The sequence below is a fragment of the Pantherophis guttatus genome, chromosome 3 (assembly GCF_059756535.1).
Source record: "Pantherophis guttatus breed Tessera chromosome 3, ASM5975653v1, whole genome shotgun sequence".
Classification (NCBI taxonomy): Eukaryota; Metazoa; Chordata; class Lepidosauria; order Squamata; family Colubridae; genus Pantherophis; species Pantherophis guttatus.
Window position 1 is genome coordinate 16434299 of NC_142065.1, and position 23173 is coordinate 16457471.

Genomic DNA, 23173 nt, shown 5'->3' on the forward strand with positions numbered 1-23173 from the left:
GGGTAAATTTTTAATCCCATCAGATGGAGGGGAAGGTGTTTTGTTTGTGAATAGATTGGCTTGGATTTCTTAATGGGCACAAAACATCCATTTCTAAAGACTTCGGGCATCTGCTGGAGGCTGTTCGGGCTGCTTTCTGCCTTTGTTAAGATTTTTTCTCTCCATTTCTCCTTTGGGGAAATATAATATTCTGCCTTTCTTAATATTCCCCAAAATATTTCATTCTCGGGGTGGGGTGGGGGGCTTCCTATGAAAGGGAACAAACCCTACAAAAGGCTGCTTGGTACAAACAGAGAATTAAATCCTGTGCTAAATTCAAGTTAAAGAAGAGACAATGAAGAGCAGCTTTCAAGACTACAAAATTCACTCTGTTGTCCCTCTAGGCTTTCCTCAACAAGCCTTGCCCCCCCATTCCCCATTTTAGCTGGGAGTGAATCTGGCTGCCAATTCAAATCTGTCAAACAAGATTTGAAATATCAGCAAGAGTTGAACCATGCAGGGAGGTACTGCTTTAAAAAAAAAAATCAAAGCAGGGGAGAACAGAGAGAAACCATATTTCCTTACGCTGCAAGAATCCAAGAAGAATTTATTCTCCCCTGCCACCATCTCTTTCTTGGCCTCCACCCTCATTAGATTAACTGACAAGACTGCGAGCGCTTCAATGTTTGGAAAAGCAGAGAAAGCTGGAAACTGGTCGGGGTCCTCAAAGCATGTGACCAAAACAGGGCTTTTCTCCCATCTTTACCCTCTGGAACCAAGCCAAACCTAGCTAAACAAAACTACCGCTAGAACTTTGAGAGGTTTTCAGAGCAGCAAATGCAAGCCGGGAAGGCAGATGGTCTGTTACATGCCGAGAATCTGTCTATTTTCGTTACCTCTTCAAAACAATGCTTGAAGCTGTCAGGAACAGCAAGACTTGCACACTCCTAGAGGGGGAAGAAACTACCAAGTCTGAGGCATTTTCCAGAAAGGCTTTGCGTGGCTCCTTGCAACCACATGCTAAGCTGCTCACCGAAATGCTTGCAGGCAACCACAGGGTCACTGATGCGAAGAAACCCCCTCTATTCATGGACCATTTCTTGGTTTGATGTACAGGTACTTCTCAGCCAGGGGTGGGTTTTAAATTTTTTTACTACCGGTTCTGTGGGTGTGGCTTATTTTGTGGGCATGGCTTGGTGGTCATGTGACAATTCTTTAGGATTTAGCAGAAGTACTGGTCTACCAGGCTTTTAACTGCTTGCAGAGCTGTACCGGTCTACTCATTTGTTTTTTTGAGGCACCAGTCTACTCATTTGTTTTTGGAGGCACCGGTCTACCCATTTGTTTTTGGAGGCACTGGTCTAGTCATTTGTTTTTGGAGGCACTGGTCTACCATCACATTGCCTTTTAACACTGATCAGCTGTAGAGCGGCCCTTTGAAGCCCGGCGGCAAGAGTTTAAACAGTTTTTTTCCTTCTAGCCGATCAGCCTGGACTTGGGAGGCAGCAATAGATTGGGGGTGGGGCCAAATAAAAGGTAAGAATAATGTGGGGGTGGGGTGGGGTGCCCCCCCCAGCTCCCTAACAAAGAGAACCGGTTCGGTGACGTCATATCGTCACCGCTACCGGCTCGGCCAAACCGGGCCGAACCGGGAGGAACCCACCACTGTTCTCAGCTTATGATCACAACGGGGATGAGAATTTCCATGGCTAAACAAGGCGGTGAGTTGCACCAATTTTGCAACCCTTTTTTTTTTTTTGGAGCCTGGTTGTCAAGTGAATCACTGCAGTTGTGTTCAGTGAATCACGCGATTGCTAAGTAACTCCAAGTTCCCTCATCGATTTTGCTTGTCAGAGGTCAGCTAGGAAGGTCACAAATGGTGATCACATGACCCGCATGACAATGTAACTGTCATAAAATACATGCCGTATTAAATATGTGCCAAGTGCCTGAATTTTGATCACGTGACAGTTGGGATGCGGTGAAGTCAAGAGGGTGATCATGATGATTTGATCCAAGGTCTGGTTCGTGACACATAATAGAAATAGAATAGAAATAGAATAACAGAGTTGGAAGGGACCTTGGAGGTCTTCTAGTCCAACCCCCTGCTTAGGCAGGAAACCTTACACCACTTCAGACAAATGATTATCCAATCTCTTCTTAAAAACTTCCAGTGTTGGAGCATTCACAACTTCTGGAGGCAAGTTGTTCCACTGATTAATTGTTCTCACTGTCAGGAAATTCCTCCTTAGTTCTAAATTGCTTCTCTCCTTGATTAGTTTCCATCCATTGCTTCTTCTCCTGCCCTCAGGTGCTTTGGACAATAGCTTGACTCCCTCTTCTTTGTGGCAGCCCCTGAGAACACTGCTATCATGTCTCCCCTAGTCCTTCTTTTCATTAAACTAGACATAACCAGTTCCTGCAACCGTTCTTCATATGTTTTAGCCTCCAGTCCCCTAATCATCTTTGTTGCTCTTCTCTGCACTCTTTCTAGAGTCTCAACATCTTTTTTATATCGTGGTGACCAAAACTGGATGCAGTATTCCAAGTGTGGCCTTACCAAGGCATTATAAAGTGGTATTAACACTTCACATGATCTTAATTCTATCACTCTGTTTATGCAGCCTAGAAGATAAAAATGAGTGGAGCTTGGATTGCATCATAGTGCCACCATCATTTCACCCAGTAGCAGAAGCAGAATTTAAAAAAAAACAATTTCTGAACCCTGTTACAAAGGAACGATGCAAAGTTAGTGTTCTTTCAAAGGCATTGATTACAGTTTGAACAAGATGGCCATTTCCTTGTCTGTCAGAACTTTAAACCCACCAGAGCTCACTGTCTTGCAATTTCCTCACAGGAATTATCTATCTGAAGCATTTGTGGATGATCTTAAGTCTTCTTCTTTTGTCTGGTTCTTCAGTCCATCACAGTTACCAGTTCTGCTTTTTATGGAACCATCTTTAGTCCACCGTTTTTCCCCCAGAAGCAAATGATGAAAGGGAAAGTCACCTGAATAAAGCTTCTTGATGGATTTGCAAAACTGTTGCTAAAGCCTTGAAGAAACTTCAGAGATGGAAGAAAAAAAAAGGAAGGGCCATCAAAACCTATCTCAGCATTTGAATGGATCAAGAAATTAAGATGTTTTCAGTGGTGAAATGTAAAATTTGTTACTACCGGTTCTGTGGGTGTGGCTTGGTGGTGGTGGTGGTAATGTGACTGGGTGGGCATGGCCATTTTTTTTTTACTTTTAAAACCACTTTTTCTACAACCTCTTTGAGGTTGTAAAAAAAATGCTTTTAAAAGCCTCTGATGATCTCAGCTGAGTTGCCTGATGGTCAGACACTTTTTTTTTCTTTTAAAACCATTTTTTCTACAACCTCTTTGGCTGAAAAAATGCTTTTAGAAGTTAAAAAAAAGCCTCTGACGATCACATGGCTCACCTGGGATCATCAGAAGCTTCTAAAAGCATTTTTTAAACAACCTTTTCGGCCGAAGAGGTTGTAAAAAAAATGGTTTTAAAAGTAAAAAAAAAAAGTTGGCCACGCCCACCCAGTCACATTACCCCCCCACACCAAGCCACACCCACAGAACTGGTAGTAACAAATTTTACATTTCACCACTGGTTAAAGGTACAGTGTTTCTTGCAATGTAGTGCACAACCTCCATAAACTCTTCTAGCAATTGACTCACACTGCTAACACATGTTGATCTTGTCAATGGCCACAGCTTTCTCAGATTTAAGGCCTTGGAACCATGAAGATCTTATATATGGGTTGGACTTTTTTCTCTCTCTAAATCTAATATCTTACATTTCTTTTTGTTAAAGGACAACTTGTTCTTCTCAACCGGTTTTCCAACCTGTCTAGATTAGACTGCCATCTGTCCTCCTGGGTCTTGGCCAGACCTCATAGTTTTGTGTTATTTACAAATTTGATGAACATGCCATAAATTCCATCGTCCAGGTAATTCGTAGAAATGTTGAATAATATTTCAAAATAAAAAGGATTTATTAGGAGGAGGTGCTATTGAAAAAAATCCCCTTCTCTATTCCCAATATAATTAAGCAGTGATAAAGCATTGTTTAAACAAATCAATCCAGAGGTCTCACTCAAGGCACAAATGATCATACTCAAATTATCCTATTCTGTGCACATTATGTGAAGATCTAAGTCTCTGAAGAAGACTGTAATGCTGTGAAAGATTGAAAGAAAGCAAAAGAGATGACCAGGAGTAAAGTGGATGGACACAGTTACACTGGGGATGAATGCACCATTGGGAGACCTAAAGAATTGTGTTAGGAACAAATTGTTATTATGTGTTGCTAATAGTTGACAATGTATTGATAGACCATAATCAATCAATCAATTAGTGTCAGCATATTCATATCTTGCAGATATTTAAGCCTTATGAATGACTCTTCTAAGAAGGTAAAGTCTCTTCCCATGTTTTGTTCAATTCCTAGTGACATGACCATCTTGACATTTCTTGATAGTTTCCTACTTTGGCCACCTAATGAGAAGGAAGGACTCACTGGAGAAGAGTCTAATGCTGGGAAAGACTGAGGGCAAAAGAAGAAAGAGATGACAGAGAATGAGGTGGCTGGATGGAGTCACCGAAGCAGTAGGCGTGAGTTTAAATGGACTCCAGAGGATGGTAGAGGACAGGAAGGCCTGGAGGAAAGTTGTCCATGGGGTCGCGATGGGTCAGACATGACTTCGCAACAAACAACAACAACAACATTAGTAAGGTATGACCCTCCTTAGTTACTTTGAGACATTGCCAAGTTTGTCTAAGAGCTACCCCATTGTGGCTACATTCCAAGAGTTAAATGCATTTAGGATCTGAGATGATACCAAATCATTTCTCTCCTGCAAGGCATACAAAAACATACAGATTTTGTGGTTAATAAGAAATTCATTTCCCTGTGTTGATATTTCCCTGTGTTGATAAAGCAAGCAGATCCAGACAGTGATGGCAGATGCCTCAAGGGATAATGTTTCTTTACTTCCTAAATAAGATTGGTGCACCTGAATATTTTTTTTCTTGAGGGAAAAATCCTCCTGTCTAAACTGACTGATTTCCTTGCACCCTTCATCTCTCCAAATATCTGTATTTTCCATAGCTAATTTGTTTCTTTCCATAAATCTAGCATATTTTGAAGATCTTCTGTTCTAAAAGAGCAAAGAGAGAATGTGGGTGGTCAGAAAGGGTGAAAACCATAAGAAAATTATATAGTCCAGACCAATCTTGGATAATTTTGTTGGTAATGGGCAGTCTAGTGGATTACCAGATGAAAGAGCTGAACAAGTAATGGCTTGGCCATTTTTAGTTCCCAAATAAGCAGAGAAGATTGACATCAGAAAATGACTCTACTCAGATTCTTCTTTGAAATACCCTGGGCAATATTTTTTAGAAGAGGTCTGGCTTCAGATAAATGATGTTTGCCCTCAGCCATTAACTTAGCTGTTGAGACGTTACACAATGTTCTTGAATGATGTTCAGCCAATTTCGAAATCCTACTGCCTTGACAGAACAAACAGACAATACGGTCAATTTATTATAAAGAAATACTGGTAACAAAACCTCTCTATTCCTAACACAATTAAGCAGCACTAAGACTGTCAGATGTAAATGCCTTATTCCCTAATGTGTAAATAATGTATATATGGGATATCAGGGGTTAACTTATTCTTTGACTCTTAATGTATTCATAATTCACCACTCCCACTCTTGGCTCCACCCTTTGTATATATAAGGAGCCACCTTCACCATTTTCTTTGCTTCTATCTGTGAATATTCAGTGAATATAGAATGCCTATTATAATTAAAGAGAAATATATTTAAACCTCTAACTCTCATTATTATTATTGAGTCTGATCCTAAAAATATTGCAACAAGCTGGTAGCAGAGGATGGTTAATTGACTCAATAAATACCTAAAAATGTCTAAGAAAGATAGGCCCAACACCAGGGCCTACAGCAAAGAAATAGAAACTGAACAAGAAATAATCAACAAATCCACAAACGCGATTTCGAGAGAATCCGAAGAATACACCACTGAAGAAGAAGAATTAATAAATGAAAATGATGGCCAGGAGGAAATCGAAATAGAAAATAACGAACTCAGGTCAGAGATATTGAAGTTATTAAAAAGCCAGAAGAATGATGAAAGCCTCATCGCGAACCTCCAAGAAATGCTGAAGAACAGCGGAGCAGCGAGAGAGAAAAACATCGCTAAAGAGAAACCCAAAGACCAAAAAACTGTGAGTGATATGACTACAGAGAAAGTTGTTATGAAAAAGAAAAAATGTGATCCCGCGCGAAATTTTGAATGGCAGCCATCTTGGTTTCAACAAGCCTCCAAAGTGAGCGAAGCAGAGCCAATCAAAATGCTCAGTTCAAAATTTCTGGCGCGAAAAACGTTATCAGACAACGAAAGTGAAAAGGAGGATTCAAACTCTTCGGAAGAGCCAGAATCAGAAAATGAAGACGACTTAACGAAATCCCAAGTAAAGTCAGCAATGAAGACGCTTTTTGCTGCATTTGGGCCAAAATTAAAAATTTCCAAAGCGCCAACGAAGAAGCAAGCGAACAAGCCGATACTTCAAGACCTGCACGCTCCCATCCTGACTTCGAGAGCGACGACGCCCGAGCCCAGAGAGCCATGTCGATTCCGCCCTACACCGCAGACCGAAGCAAGTGCCAACGCACCCAAAAGAAAGAGAAGAACAGTCGCCGCCATCAGAACTCCTAAGACCGAGCCAGAGACCGACTCGTCTGAAGAGGAGCGGAGCGGGCGGGCTACAGTGGAGAGAACCTTCCACGACGACGTCAAAGAAGAAATGAACAACGCGCATGTGCGAAACTACGTAGACGGTCCGGAAAGACTTGAACTGGCCAGAGAACCGCGCAGACTCGTTGCGAACATCCCCATGCCGTTTTGCAATTTCCTACACTTGCGAGACCACGGACTACCTCAGGTTGTAAGTAATGGACAAAATAATGTGGGTAACTTACCCAGTGACTTCCCAAAACTTAGGGTTGATGGCATTAATTTACAAGAATGGTATCAACAGCTCCAGGTTGTCTTTATGAAAGAAAATTTACTATTTTTTATCACTAGTCCCCCAAGAAGACCTTGGACTTTAAAAATAGATTGTTTACACCATAAGGCATTTTTCTTAATAATATCTAGCGTGTCTCCTGCAATGTATCATAGCATCAAACCAAATCTAACTGTTTCAGAAATAATTCAATGCATGTTTAATTTGTTTCACAGCGATAGTGTAGCTACCACCACAAGAATGTCTAAGGACTTCTTTTCTTCCAGAGTAAAACCAGGGGTTTCCATAAGTGAGCATTTAATATCTTTAAACAAAATAAGAGCTGAGCTGCATTTGAGGGGGGAAGTGATTTCAGATCAAACAATGAAAAGTGTTATTATCAACTCACTTGATTCATCATGGGATAGTTTTATGTCACACTTAGACACCATCAATCTAGGATATTTATCAATAGAAAGTCTGTCTAACAAATTGATAGCAGAAGACAATTCAAGAAAAAATCGTTATAGCAATCACACAGAACACAAATCTTTTAGGAAGGTAGCTTTCCAAGAAAAATATAATGAAACTTTTAAATGCCACAATTGTGGGTCCAGGGAACACAATAGAAGAGATTGTCCCAAAATTTCAAAGGAAAGACATAGGTCAGAATATAGGAATAAATACAATTATAGACAGTCTTCCACAGATAGACATAAATATAGAAGCCCACCAAATTACAGAGAAAGTAGAGGGGGCAGAGAAAATTCAAAAGAGAGAAAATCTGGTTCACTGAATGGACTAAATAAACAAGACAGCACTAAAACGCAACAAAATGAGAACAATAATTGGCTTATTGATTCTGGGGCAACTAATCACACCACTAATAACAAAAATATATTGTCTTCATTTACAGAAGATAAGTTTGTAATAAAGGTAGCTAATCAAGAAAAAGTTCAAGTATTAGGCAGAGGGAATGTGACCTTGCCTGGTCTAGGAAAAATAGAGGGGGTATTGTTAATACCAGAAATACCTCATAACATACTAAGTGCCATAAAACTAAGCAGAGATTCTGACATCAATATAGTTTTCTCAAAGGGAAAAGCAACTTTAGAGAAGAATAAAACAAATGTAGGCACTGTGATGATTAAAGGAGGCCTACCCTATCTGATAACAAAAGAAAGATGGTTACATAACATTGATTCAAATATGGAAGATTGTATTGAGGCAGATGATGAAAATATTAGTAACAGTGACAATGATGAATGTAAAATATCTCATGATCACACAGATACACACAATGAGAAGAAACCAAAAATAGGTAAACCAATTCATGACGAGTGTGCTCATATCTTACATAGGAAGTTAGGACATGCAAGTTTTCCTGTAGTACAAAAAATGACTGAACACGCAGAAGGTGTCAAAATAAAAAATTGTGAAAATTATTTGGAATGCTCAGTATGTAAATCTACTAAATTAAAAACTAGTCCCAGGCCAAAAAAATCCACCAGATCAACTAACAAAATTTTTGACTTAGTACACATGGACTTAGTTGGCCCATTAACTCCATCAATCACTTATAGAAAACGTTACTTCCTAACAATAGTAGACGATTACAGTCGCTATGGTTTTGTTTACACATTAAAACACAAGGATGAAACCTTTCAAAAATTTAAGGAATTTTACAAACGCATAGAAACACAACATAATATCAGAATAAAACAAATTATGACAGATAGGGGATGTGAATTCATGTCTAAAGAATTCTCCCAATGGTTAAAGGATAGAGGAATGCTACATTACACGTCTAGTCCATTTTCTGCGTTCCAGAACGGGATTGCAGAGAGAAAGAATTCCACATTACAAACCATGATTAGGTGCACATTAGAGGATGCTGGTTTAGGCAAACAATTTTGGTCAGAAGCCCTACATTATTCAAATTACACTCAAAATAGAACCTGGTCCAGTATTGTGAATAAGACACCATATGAGGTGATGTATAATAGGAAACCAAAATTAGCACACATGCACATATTTGGGGTCACTGCAGACGTACACATACCTAAACAGTTGAGAAGAAAAGGAGAAAACGTATCCAGAAGACTAAGATTTATGGGATATGAAACTGGCACCAAAGGGTACAGATTCATTGATAATAATAATAAATTTATAGTTTCCAGAACAGCTGTGTTCCATGAACAGGCCAACTGGTCTAAATTACATCTTAATGAAATATTTCCAAATAAATGCAAAGATACCAAATCTCGTGAGGAAGGGACAATAGAAAATCAAAATGTCAACAAAAATAAAAACAAAACCAAAACATGGACAAATAGTCAACACAAAATAAAGACAGACACATTAACAAAAAAGGAAGCAAGATATTTGCATGACTACCATAGCAAACCAGAAAGAGCTATTAGGAACAACAGAAATCAAATACCAAATAAATACAGAGATTACATAATGCATATGGATGGTGAACAAATAACACCTAATACATATGAGGAAGTATTAAAACTCCCTCGTGAAGAAAAGGAAAAATGGGAACTAGCTATGAAAAAAGAGATGGAAAGTTTGCAAGGATTAAATGTATTCACACCTGCGATTGCACCTAAAGATAAAACAATTATTGGTACCAGGTGGATTTATAAAATTAAGAACCTAGAAGGAGGCAATACCTTATACAAAGCTAGATTGGTTGCACAAGGTTATGCACAAAAATATCCGGAGGACTATACTGACACATACTCCCCCACAGTAAGAACAGAGAGTGTTAAAACAGCTCTAGTAGTAGCATCCGCACTCAATCTTGATGTATTTCAATATGACATACAGACTGCGTACCTACACGCAAAACTAGATAAGGAAATATATGTAAGAGCACCTCACAGTCAATACACTAATAAAAATGAAATTTGGCTATTGAACAAGAGTTTATACGGATTAAAGCAATCTGGCAAAAGATGGTACGATTGCTTGGTAAAAGTACTTAAGACCATGGATTTCAACGCTACCACTGCTGATAACTGTTTCTTTGTCAAAAAGAGTGATGATCACATTGAATTTGTATTGATTTATGTAGATGATATTTTATATATAGGAAAACACAAAGAGAGAAGAGAAATCTTTGTAAACAAGCTAAATGAACATTTCTCGTTGAAATCTCTAGGTAAAGTAAACAAATACCTTGGTGTACAAATTAACAAAACTAGAAGGGGATTCAAACTTACTCAGAAAGATAAGATTATTGAACTTCTAAACAAATGCAATTTAAACAATGCCAAACCCTGTGACACTCCTATGCAAACTGATTTCCTTAGAAATACTGATGAATCTTCCCCTGAATTCAAAGATAATACATTTTATAGATCAGTCATAGGTTCACTTCTTTATATATCTAATTGGACCAGGCCAGATATTGCATTACCACTCAATTTATTATCAAGGCACGTTAGCAAACCAACAATGTATCACTGGGAAGCTGTCAAAAGAATTTTAAGATATCTGAAAAGTACATTAGACTTTTGCCTAGTATTAGAACCTAGTGATAATAAAGAACCAAAACTTACATGTTACGCAGATGCGGATTGGGCTGGAGATATATCATGCAGAAAAAGTACTTCTGGTTATATTTTTCTGTTAAATGACTGTCCAGTTTACTGGTACACTGGTAAACAAGAACTGGTAGCCACTTCAACCACAGAAGCGGAATATGTTTGTTTATCCAAAGCTGCAAATAACCTTGTATGGTTTAATGATTTAATTTCAGATGTTTGGAAAAAACCTGCTTTGCCTTTTGTTATGCATGAAGACAATAAAGCGGCCATTGAAATATCTAGATCCGATGCCATTGGACAAAGATCCAGGCATATAGATATAAAATTTAAGCATGTGAGACAATTGTCTCAAGATGGATTTATCAAAGCAGTGCATTGTGATACCTCTGAACAATTAGCTGACATATTGACGAAGCCTTTACCTTCTAAACAGCACAAATACTTAACTTCCAAATTGTATGTCTTATATTGTCCTGAATCTGAATGTAATTGGTGTTGTATAGCGAACCGGCATTTAGAGGGGGATTTGTCAGATGTAAATGCCTTATTCCCTAATGTGTAAATAATGTATATATGGGATATCAGGGGTTAACTTATTCTTTGACTCTTAATGTATTCATAATTCACCACTCCCACTCTTGGCTCCACCCTTTGTATATATAAGGAGCCACCTTCACCATTTTCTTTGCTTCTATCTGTGAATATTCAGTGAATATAGAATGCCTATTATAATTAAAGAGAAATATATTTAAACCTCTAACTCTCATTATTATTATTGAGTCTGATCCTAAAAATATTGCAACAAAGACATTCTTTGGTCTATAATCAATTGAAGTGAAATTAAACTACAGATCCTATATAACACTAATGCAGGGATGTCGAACTCAAGGCCTGAGACCTGGATTTGCTCTGTGGGGTTCTTAATCTGGCCCGTGGGGCCGGCCTGGAAATAGCAAAGGACCGGCCCACAGTGCTTCTGGCAGCCAAAATGGGGCATGGGGAGAGGGCCTCCTGCAGCACTCTGCTGGCCAAAATGGGGCACCGGGGGGGGGGGGGCTATACGCAGCCCCCCATACTCTGTTTTGGCCCGCAGGGTGCTGCGTGAGGGTTCTGTCTCATCGTCCCCTCCTGGCTGGCCCACAGAAAACAACTACGATACTGATCCAGCTCTTGAAGAAATCCAGTTTGACACCCTTGAACTAATGACTGTGTTCATATTTTTTCATGGCTAAAATTCTGCTAAATTGTTTGCCCTAGTTCATAGGAAGTCCTGCATCAAAGCCCTCTTCCAATTTTAATTAAAAGTTTCATGGTTTTGAGTCCTGATTCTTTAACCGGGGAATGAATAATAAACAGCCTTTTAATTATTCTATCTTTTAAAAATTTCCCTGATGTCAGTTTTCTGTTCCACGATGTGAAGAAACTTTTGCTTTGATATATTTGTACCCCAACTTTCTTCCATGGAATTGAAGGCAGAATATATAGCATCCTTGAGAATTCCTCATCACCAGATAATCTACTGCAAATAAATGTCAACATCTGTGCTACATCATATAGGAATTATGTGGAACTATGTGGAGCCAGTTTGGTATATTGTTTAAGGTACCTGGCTAGAAACCAGGGGACTGTGAGTTCTAGCCTGCTTAGGCATGGAAGACAGCTGATGTTGTGGCCCGTCAGCCGCCTGTGCGGATAGTAGCTGATTCTGACAGCGAGGAGGCTTGTGTGGTGTTGTGCCAGCAGCCTGTGCAGCTGGTACTCGAGTCAGACAATGAGGAGGCTGGAGAAGATGTGGTGCCAGAGGCAGGGATTCATCCAGGGCCTTCAGAACCTCCAGAACCTCCTTTAAGTGAAGAGGACAAAGAGGAGGAACCTCTTCTCAATGCACGGGGCGCGCAGAACTGCCAAAAGGCAGGAGTGGCTCCTCAGGAGGAGGTCTCCTTGAGAGTAAGGCTTGGGGCTAATTGGCCACTCCCTTAGCCTATTTAAGGAGGAACGCCGACTGAAGTCGCGTCTGGATTCTCTGTGAATTGCTTCTGGGCTTTCTGCCAACCTTAGTAAGATTATGATTACTTTATCTTTGTTTTCTTGTAGGCTGTTAAGGAAGTTTATTAACAGCCTTTGTTTGGAAAAGACTGAGTTATTTTAGTAAATTTAAGTTTTGTACAAACTTTGTGTGTGCGGTGTTCTTTGGGGTCCGCAGCTGGGGGAGAACAGCTGGGTGACTTTGAGCTAGTCACTTTCTCAGCCCTCACAGGGTTGTTGATGTAGGGAAAATAGGAAAAGAAAGAAGTAATAGGTATGTTTGCCATCCTGAGTTGTTTATAAAGGGGTTAAAGGTAAAGGTAAAGGTTCCCCCGCACATATGTGCTAGTCTTTCCCAACTCTAGGGGGACAGTCAGCGCTGTCTGAAGATGTCTCTGTGGTCATGTGACCAGCATGACTAAATGCTGAAGGCGCACAGAACGCTGTTACCTTCACACCAAAGTGGTCTCTATTTTTCTACTTGCATTTTTTATGTGCTTTCGAACTGCTAGGTTGGCAGAAGCTGGGACAAGTAACGGGAGCTCACCCCTTTATGCGGCACTAGGGATTTGAACCGCTGAACTGCTGACCTTCTGATCGACAAGCTCAGCGTCCTAGCCACTGAGCCACCGCGTTCCAGGTGGCTTACACATAAAGGCGGGTTACACATAAATAAATTCTCATCTTCCTCATTTCTGTGTTGCTTTAGAATTATCCATACATGAATGCATGTTTTATTCTGAACTTTAGCATATGATATTTTGAATGAATCTAAAAAATGGCTGGGAAGTTTATTACCTGCTTCTCTTTTTCCTAATTTTTCAGAGAAGAGACAGCAGGATCATAGGTTAGTAAAGGGAATGAACAATGGAAAATTAATTAAGTATGTATAACAATATTTAAACTGTAGGCTGAAAATTATTTAACTCAACCTACAGTCCTACACGCATTAACCTAAAAGTAAGGTTAATTGAAAGCAGTCTTACTCAGAGGTGGTATTCAGCCGGTTCATACTGGTTCAGGAGAACTGGTAGCGGAGATAGTGGATGGGCCTGCTCACCCACCCCGGTGTTATGCCATCCTATTTAGACATTTTTTTGAGGCTGGGCAATACATGGAAGGCACGCACATGAGCAAAGCACAAGCAGGGAAGGCTGGGCCAGTGGTGGGTTGCCCCTGGTTCGGACTGGTTCGCAAGAACCGGTAGTAAAACCGGCGGGAGGCCCTGCCCACTGCCCCGGATGTTGTCATCAGTGATCTGCGCATGCACAGAAATAAGTCGTGCGCGAGAGCGATGGTAAAGGTAAGTAGAACCCTCCCCTGGACTGGGCGCATGTGCGGGAGGTGGGCACGTGCACACGGGGCGGGGCGAACCAGTGGTAACAAAATGTGAAACTCACTGCTGCTCTTACTTCTGTGTAAGGTTGTACTAATAATGTTTTCTGGACTGACATTTAGATCAATACCTTTACAGAAGGAAAAGCAGCATCTGGCATTTAAATTGAGTTAATTGATAAAGATGGTTTGCAGGAACAAATAAGCTGCTTGCTTAGTTTAATTGACTTTGCTTAACTTCTTTTAAGTAACTATTAATATTGATTTGTAGTTGGGGGGGTTATTTGACATTGACAGAAAGAGCTGTTTCATTTTGGGAAAGGTGACTCGAGGTCATCTATGAAAAAAAAATATTCTGTTTTTGAGTTTGTTCCAGAGACATCCAATGATCAGAAAGAAAAAAAAATCAAAACACTGACATTAGCTTCATGGTCAGAGTTATCAGACTGAAAACATTTCAATCAGTTACAGGAATTATGTGAGTGGGTTTATTTATTTATTTATTTATTGGTTCGAGTTATATGCTGCCTTTCTCCGGAGACTCAGAGCGGCTTACAATGCGTTAAACAATAGCCTTCATACTTCATACATATATACCTGCTTAGTAGGGCTTTCGCCCCCCCCCCAGCGGTGTTCTTCTTTATACAAAGTCAGTTTATTGTCCCCACAAACCGGGTCCTCATTTTACCTACCTCGAAAGGATGGAAGGCTGAGTCAACCTTGAGACTGGTGAGATTTGAACTTGCAGTAATTGCAGGCATCTGGTGTTACTTAACAGCAGTTTAGTCTGCTGCGCCACCAAGGCACCAAGGGTTGTTGGATTACCACAGTGTTTCTCAACCTTGGGTGAGAAGATGGGTGGACTTCAACTCCCAGAATCCCCCAGCCAGCGCTGCTGGATGGGGGATTCTGGGAGTTGAAGTCCACCCATCTTCAAGCTTCCAAGGTTGAGAAACACTGGATTACCACAAGGACAATTCAACTTCTTGCTTTCAATATGCAGATGAACTAATAGTTGGGAATGGTGTTGGGTGATGATCTCAGAGAATGAGATCCTTTGGGTGGGGTAGTTTAACTTTAAAACATCAGAATTAAAGTTGATTGGTGTGGAGTTTGTTGAAATAAATTGAGTTGAGTCATGTGTCTTGGTTCTACATTAGGGCAACAAAACAGCTGGTTTTCCTTCCATAATCTTTTCCCATCACTACCAGTGAGTGCTTTTAGTGATGTTTCCTCATGCAGTCCATCATATGGTCATGTACTGGTGCACACAGACACTCATACAATGCTGGTATGACAAAAGTAATGCGACTGGTTAACTGCCTACTCATGAGGTCTACCAGAAGGCAAATGACACGTACATCTCATTTGTTGTTTGTATGTACACTGACAGCTTATGTACGAGAGACAAATTCCTTGTGTGCCCAATCACACTTGGCCAATAAAGAATGCTATTCTATTCTATTCTATTCTATTCTATTCTATTCTATTCTATTCTATTCTATTCTATTCTATTCTATTCTATTCTATTCTATTCTATTCTATTCTATTCTATTCTATTAGGTGACTGGAGGCTAAAACATGAAGAACGGTTGCAGGAACTGGGTATGTCTAGTTTAATGAAAAGAAGGACTAGGGGAGACATGATAGTAGTGTTCCAATATCTCAGGGGTTGCCACAAAGAAGAGGGAGTCAAGCTATTCTCCAAAGCACCTGAGGGTAGGACAAGAAGCAATGGGTGGAAACTAATCAAGGAGAGAAGCAACTTAGAACTAAGAAGAAATTTCCTGACAGTTAGAACAATTAATCAGTGGAACAACTTGCCTGCAGAAGTTGTGAATGCTCCAACACTGGAAATTTTTAAGAAGATGTTGGATAACCATTTGTCTGAAGTGGTGTAGGGTTTTCTGCCTAAGCAGGGGGTTAGACTAGAAGACCTCCAAGGTCCCTTCCAACTCTGTTCTTCTATTCTATTCTATTCTATTCTGTTCTGTTCTGTTCTGTTCTATTCTATTCTATTCTATTCTATTCTATTCTATTCTATTCTATTCTATTCTATTCTATTCTATTCTATTCTATTCTATTCTATTCATATCTCAGAACTACATTCCACCCTTCTGATAATGTGGACTATGACCTACAAAATTCTGTTTTAATAAAATAAAGCTCATTCTTTAATTGCCACAGGACACTTTGTTGGTTCTACTACAATTCACTCTGAGATCTACTACAAAACTGTGTACAGTTTTATCTCACTTTTGCTTGAAAAAAGTGGTTTTACAAGAGCTCTACAAGGACAACATTGCATTATACATTCAATGTTGTGATACTTCTATTTTGTTATTTTTATTTCTACACCCCATTGGCTGCACTATGAAGTTGAAAAGCTAAGTGTGAAGATAATGGCCTCTTGACCTTTGGCCTTATGCTGTTTTCTTGCTGAAAGTTGCTCTTCTTCGATTGCTTTTAGACCCACTAGAAAAAGATGTTGAAATGCATTCATAAGAGCATATAGGCTGAAAGTGCACAAAGAATTTGTGCTTTTAAACTGGAGTTTAAATGCAAAAAGGGAAACACAGAAGAGCTCTGGATCTCTTGCCATTGAACTGCTCAAGTTAGAAGGCTGGTGATGTAATAACAAATGACAAAAATATTACAACTCAGCCATTTATTTATCTATTCCAGGCTTCTCCATCTTGAGAAACTCTATGTGTGTTGGGCCAAGTTCATAATACCTAACCAGACTGATGCCAGGGCTGTTGGGTGGAGTTTATGGTACTTGAAATAAATTGTAATTTAAGGGCACCAGGCTGGGAATGACAGTTTTCATAAAATTGCAAGGACTGCTGAAATCATTTAGTCCAGTCCCCTTCAGAACTATAGAGGACTTTAAATTAAAACCTTCTAAAGTATTTATTGAACATACCTCAACTTTGCTCTTTCCAAAGCTAAATATGCCCAGCCACATGCTTCCTAGTTCTACAATGAACATGACTTTGCCTGAGGTATTTACTTCACTATTTTCTCTCCATGTCTATAGAATAACTATAGGTTATAAGCTAATAATTTATAAATAACTAATAAAGGACTCTCTCAAGTCCTTCTGATCAAATGTTTTGGTCAAAGATATTTTTACCAGTTGTTGTGAGGTAGAACTGACTCCATTCCAACACTCTTATCATCCAGATAACTCAGGGTATGGCCCCAGACATCAAATCTTTCCTCAAAACCGTCTTAACTCATCTGAGATAAATTCATCAGATGCTGTATTATACTTCTTGTAATCCAAGCCTAAGAATACATTTGCAGTCCCCAATATCTTGAGTTTTCTTCCTAGAAGTTGGCCATTTGTTATTAGCTTACAACCTATAGTTATTCTCTCTTTCTCTTATTTTTTTAATTTTGACACATTTCCCTCTCACTCTTAAATTGAAACCCTCTTAGGATTGTTTATCTTTTCTTTCTTCTACAGTAAAATAAAAAGCAGAATATTTTTTGTGAAAATATGAATGGCAAAATAAACAATAAAATAAGCAGAAGTTGTTGAACAATATGTAAGGTACATCAGTGCTAGCAGACTTGAAATGTAATTGTTTAAATTTTTGAGATTTCTATTGTATCTTTGAAGTATACACAGCAATCTTTATGATATATATATATATATATATATATATATATATATATATATATATATATATGTATATGCAAGTCTTGGTGAATTCGGGTCTTCTCCCGTGTAAGAGTGAAAATATACAAAAACAAATATATATATATATATATATATATATATATATATATATATATATATATATATATATAAAATTAAAATAAAGAATGTTCCACTCAATGCAGGTAGTCCTCATCTTATGATCAAAACTGAGTCCAAAATTCTATTGTTAAATGAGACATTTGTTAAGTGAGTTTTGCCCCATTTTACTTTCTTGCCTCAGTTGTTAAGTGAATCATTGCAGTTGTTAAATTAGTAACACGGTTGTTAAGTGAATCTGGCTTCCCCATTGACTTTGCTTGCCAAAAGGTCACAAAAGGGGATCACATGACCTTGGGACACAGCAATGGTCATAAATATGAACCAGTTGCCAAGCATCTGAATTTTGATCACATGATCATGGAGATGCTGCAAAGGTTGTAACCATGAAAAATGGTCATAGTCACTTTTTCTCAGTGCCGTTGTAACTAAATGAACTGTCACTAAATGAACTGTTGTAAATCGAGGAATGTACTACCTGTACATTCCTAGAGTTCTATTTACCCATAAATTGATTCATCTACCATAAGACATTTTGAGTTGGCCTGGAGTTAAACTAACAAACTTTTTAAAAGTTGGGGGCCAAACTACAGTTCACTTACTGTAAAAAGTCAGCAACTACACCCCCCGAAGAATGAAATATTTTGGGAAATATTAAAAAGGCAGAATATTATATTTCCCTAAATGAGAAATGGAGAAACATGTTTTTTTTAGAGGCAGGAAGCAGACTCAGTCTTTCTTAATAGCCCCCAGCAGATATTTTGTGCCCATTAAGAAAGATTGGGCCAGCCTATTCAGAAACCAGCCCCAGTCTCCCTGCCCCCAAGCAGAAACGGAGGAGGCCAACTTTTAGAAATGCAGATTTGGTAATCCATGCAGAAAGACTGGGTCAAGACAGAAATTCACATAAGCAACAAACAAAAGGTTGACAAAATTATCTCAGAGCCTAGGATTTGCATTTCTTCTTTTACCTGTAGAGCCAGATATGACCCCTACATAACCCCCACATGACCCCATAGCAGAGGTGGGTTTCCGCAGGTTCTGACCAGTTCTGGAGAACCGGTTGTGGAAATTTTGAGTAGTTCAGAGAAGCGGTAGTAAAAATTATGACTGGCTCCACCCCCATCTATTCTCTGCCTCCCAAGTCCCAGCTGATTGGGAAGAAATGGGGATTTTGCAGTAACCTTCCCCTGGAGTGGGGTGGGAATGGAGATTTTACAGTATCCTTCCCCTGCCATGGCCACCAAGCCATGCCATGCCCACCAAGCCACACCCACAGAACCGGTTGTAAAATTTTTTGAAACCCACTACTGTCCCATAGGAATCTGACAACAGCCAATAGAATATTAGAGGACATGTTCTTGCACAGTATCAGGAAGCTCAGTTACAAAGCCCAAAGAAGGTATAAAAAACCCCCCACTCTCAACTCCATTTTGTCAGCTGCACGAGAACCATAAACGCTGGTGGTTCTGTTCATCATTAAACCATCTTTCCAATCAGCCTCCATGTTTCCAGTATCTTTCTCCCAGCTTGGAACTGAACCAGATGGATATTTCTTCCAACATTATTTTACATTAATAAAAGAATAGAAGTGGCTAAGACGAACTTCCATTTTGTTGAAGGGTAGCATGCTAAGAAGCTGTAACCCTGTTAAGGTCTTGGTTGCCATTTTAGTGGAGACCCCCAGTTCTGATTGGTGGGTACTAATATAACCCTGACTGCTTTTCTCCATTGTCCTGATGGCAATTCTGATTTGAAAATTCCCTAATATTTTAAAGAGGGGATTTTTGTTAGTACTTGATTTGCTGATTAAATGTGCATTTTGTCTATTCAGTAATGGGAAGGCAGAAGTTCTGTTTACTGAACCTCAGATGGCAATTACAATGTGGTGGGGAATACATGTGATATTTAAAGTTGGGCTGCAATTACAGTGGTGAGAGAATTAGTAGATTGTTGTGGGGAAGAATTAAGACATGTAGGGTCTATTTTCCCTTTAAGCAGCTTTTTTAGCTCTCAGTCCTGGGATACTTAAGCTTGGATTTATTTTTCCAACAACTCCAATTTATTGGAGTGTGCTTCCTGCTGAGCTGATCAGTATAATGTCTTTGTTGACTTTTAAAAAATCACTACACCAAACACTATACCTTTTAAAGCACGTTGACTGTTGATTTTAATTGTTGCTTTAAAGTGGTTTTAAAATTTCAAATGCTAATTTTAATTTTGCAGTTTATGCCAAGGGGCCTTGGCTGTCCATAATATTATACATTTAAGAACAAATAAATAAAGTGACAATCTAGAGCAGAGAATTCCAATGTACTTGTTGGTTTGGAATATGATAGTTGATTAGCGTAACAGCTGGTTTAGGGCAAAGAAAAAAAAAGGGAAGAATCAAATTTTGTAGTCTTTGATGGCTGTGGACAGGAATTTTTTTTAAAAAAATGACTTTCAGTATAATCTTGTTTTAGTATTTTAAAGATGGTTTTGTTTTTTGTTTTCATAGTTTAATGATATTTAGTGTTTGCTTTGATTTCTTATGTATCATTTTGGTGACTTTTGGCAGAAACAAGATATAGAAATAATGAGAAATAGAACATAAGGGGAAAAAGTACGCTTCTTTTTCTACTATAAAACACACATTTTGCCCCATATGGAATGGCTATACAGGAGGATGGTATTTAGAACTCGGTGGGTTAAAGTGTCTCTGTGAAATGGGGCAATTGCTATGAAAAATAACAGATGGCATGGTAGCCAGGTAAACATTGTTTGAAAAAAAAATTGAAATGAATCACCACAAAAAAAAAGAAAAAAAAGAAAAGACACAAGAGAGGCCTCCAATTTGCATAAAACATGCATATGCATACCTTGAGAAATAAAACATTACAACTGAAGTTGAAAGAAATCTCACTGCATTAGGAAAAAAGTTATGAACAGATGACGGCGGTTGATTGCCGTCAACATTTCCTAACTTTTGGGGTCCGTTGCTTTTAAATCCAGCCCTTCATGTAAAGGAGAATTTTAAACGTGTCCTTTGTAACACAAAAATTGACACGGAACTGCTTGGAGTGAAGAAACAACAAATCTTCTTCTTATACTTCTTCGTAGAAAACCACTGTCAGAGACAGCAGTTCTCGGACAAATATGCTGTCATTTTTTCTTGGCTGCTTTCTAGTTGCTAAACCACATGATTCATCATCAAGTGTTTCTGCCTTTATTATGTATTTCTTTCTTTTTTTTTTTTTGCAGTTGCAAGGTCAACCAGAAGATACAAGCAGGATATGAAGGTGGCAAGGAGAAACTCATTTGCAATTATCTTTTTTCCCCTCTTTTTGCCATTGCCAAATTGTCAATTCGTTACACAGCACAAAGAGTTTCTCAGAATTATTTTCCACTAAAGGCCAACCTTCCATCATTTCTGATGGTTCTCTTTGTTCTTACAGAGGCACCGGCTCCCACATTATGCTGCATGTGGCTTACACAATCTTCAGTATTATTATCAGTCTGCAGTGTTTACAGTTGCCTTCAAGACGAAAGGACCACCCGGGTCCATTTGAAAGTAAAGAGACAATTCTTTTAGCATTGCCCTCTGGGGGCTTATAAAATACATCTAAACATTGATCAAACAAATGGGAACGGTTTTATTTAAACCAGAGCTGAGAACAATGGTGTTTTCAACATATTTCTTCATAATTTTTGTTAGACCTTGAAATCTGGATCTTTCTATAATGGTACTTTTCAGAAGCTATTGGTTATTATTAATTATTAATTATTACTACTATTATTTCTCTTAACCTTCTTTCTGTCTTGAAGCTGTTACTTGGGTTTCATTCTCTTTCCTCTGACACTTTGTTCGTTCTATTATTCCACTTGGGTTTTGAAAAATAAAAATGGTTTTGAAAAATAAAAATGGAAGCGGCCTCTGTCTAAACTTGTCCATGTTCTTCTCTAAGCTGTGAAAAGCTGTTCAGTTGAAAAGAAGCAAACAAATCATAACCATAGTTATAGACTCTGGTCTCAAGTGCTGAAAAGTGTAATGTTTCAAGAACATTTGCAGATGATGAGGATGATGAGGATAACTATGGTCTTATAATTAAGTAGCAAGTGGCCCCTTCTAGTTCAGTATGATTCCAAGTCTTTCTATCACAAACAAACAAATAAATATTGAATAAAAAGTGAGGAAAAAACAAAAGGAAAGAGAGTGCAAAAACTAGGGAGACTTGATGTACTTTGAATAGAAAAGAGAAAGGTATGAGTTGTCTTCACTAAATAATTCTTTCCAAACTTAGTGTGAATTTCCAAGAACCATTGAGTCTGGGTTTCTATATTAGTTTGAACGTGTGAGGTTAGGTAATGTCATTTTCATTAGAAAATAAACTGACTTTCTGGCACCATGGGAAAAGTCATCATGCTGTGCCGAAATCTGTTGTCCAAAACAGGCTTCCATTTTTCTATCATATATTCAGGTGCCTAAGATCATATTTCCTCCCAATTTCTTTGAGAGGTGTTTTTGAACACAGATTGCTCTTTGAAGTGATGAAGGATGCTACTATTTCCTTGACCAGAAGGATGTGAAGCCAAGGAGGTTTCAGACCACTAGAAAAAGAATTGTCCAACGACAGAGAGGACATCCTTGAACAATCTGGAATCACCTTGTAATGAAATAAATGCAAGACCACTAGAATCCTTCTAGTTCAGTATGGCTCCAAGTTTTTCTCAGACATGCCTGAGGATGTAGAGATTGCATATCTGGTGTCTCCTGATACAAAACTTCAAGTGCCACTTAAGTACAGACTCTCTTCTAAGGTAGCAGAAATACTTTGTGGCAGCCCATCTAATCTTCGAAACAAAGGAGGAAATCTTCCTTCCGCTGTCCTATTCTCCTTTCTTTTTTTCCAGCTGATTTGGAGCAATTCTGACGTCACATTTTGTCTTATTGTGCAAAAGACAAGTGTCTTCTGGAGCTGCATCTCTCTTCTTAGCTGCAGGTGGGTTGAAGCTACAGTTGAAATTCTCATGTAACAAGGGTGGGGTGGGGCCTTCACTTTCGTAGTGTCCACATCACATTCAGTGTGATTAATGCACTTTGGAGCATTGTTATTGGACTGTATTACAAATACAGTCTGCAAATGACTGTATTTATTTATTTATTAAATTTATTTGCTACCCATCTCATGTTGAAGCAACTCTGGCCGATATGGTTTTAATTTCTCTCCTAACCCGTTTGTTACTTCTTCACAGCCAATAAAAAAGGAAGAACAAAAACTGGTGAAATATTTTTTTTTCTTACGACATTAAATAACAAATGCTTACAAAATCGGAGCCTACAGGGACATGCCATTCTGTGTAAGAGTTTGGCACTAACTCCACTTACCACAGGAGCAAAAATTCATGAAAATTACCAAGTCTCAAACATCTAGTCTTTTCCTCAACCTACTTGGATTTTGCATTTTGGAAGTAAATATCATAACA

The 23173-nt window shown here is 38.8% G+C and overlaps 1 long non-coding RNA gene across 1 annotated transcript; it reads left to right on the forward strand.

Annotated features, from left to right (window-relative positions):
• The first annotated feature begins 758 nt into the window (after positions 1-758).
• LOC148114503 (uncharacterized) lies at positions 759-22966 on the forward strand. The gene is made up of 3 exons (XR_015733632.1): positions 759-1112; positions 4472-4726; positions 20951-22966. It is a non-coding gene; the product is annotated as an uncharacterized LOC148114503 (long non-coding RNA).
• The last annotated feature ends 207 nt before the right edge of the window (positions 22967-23173 follow it).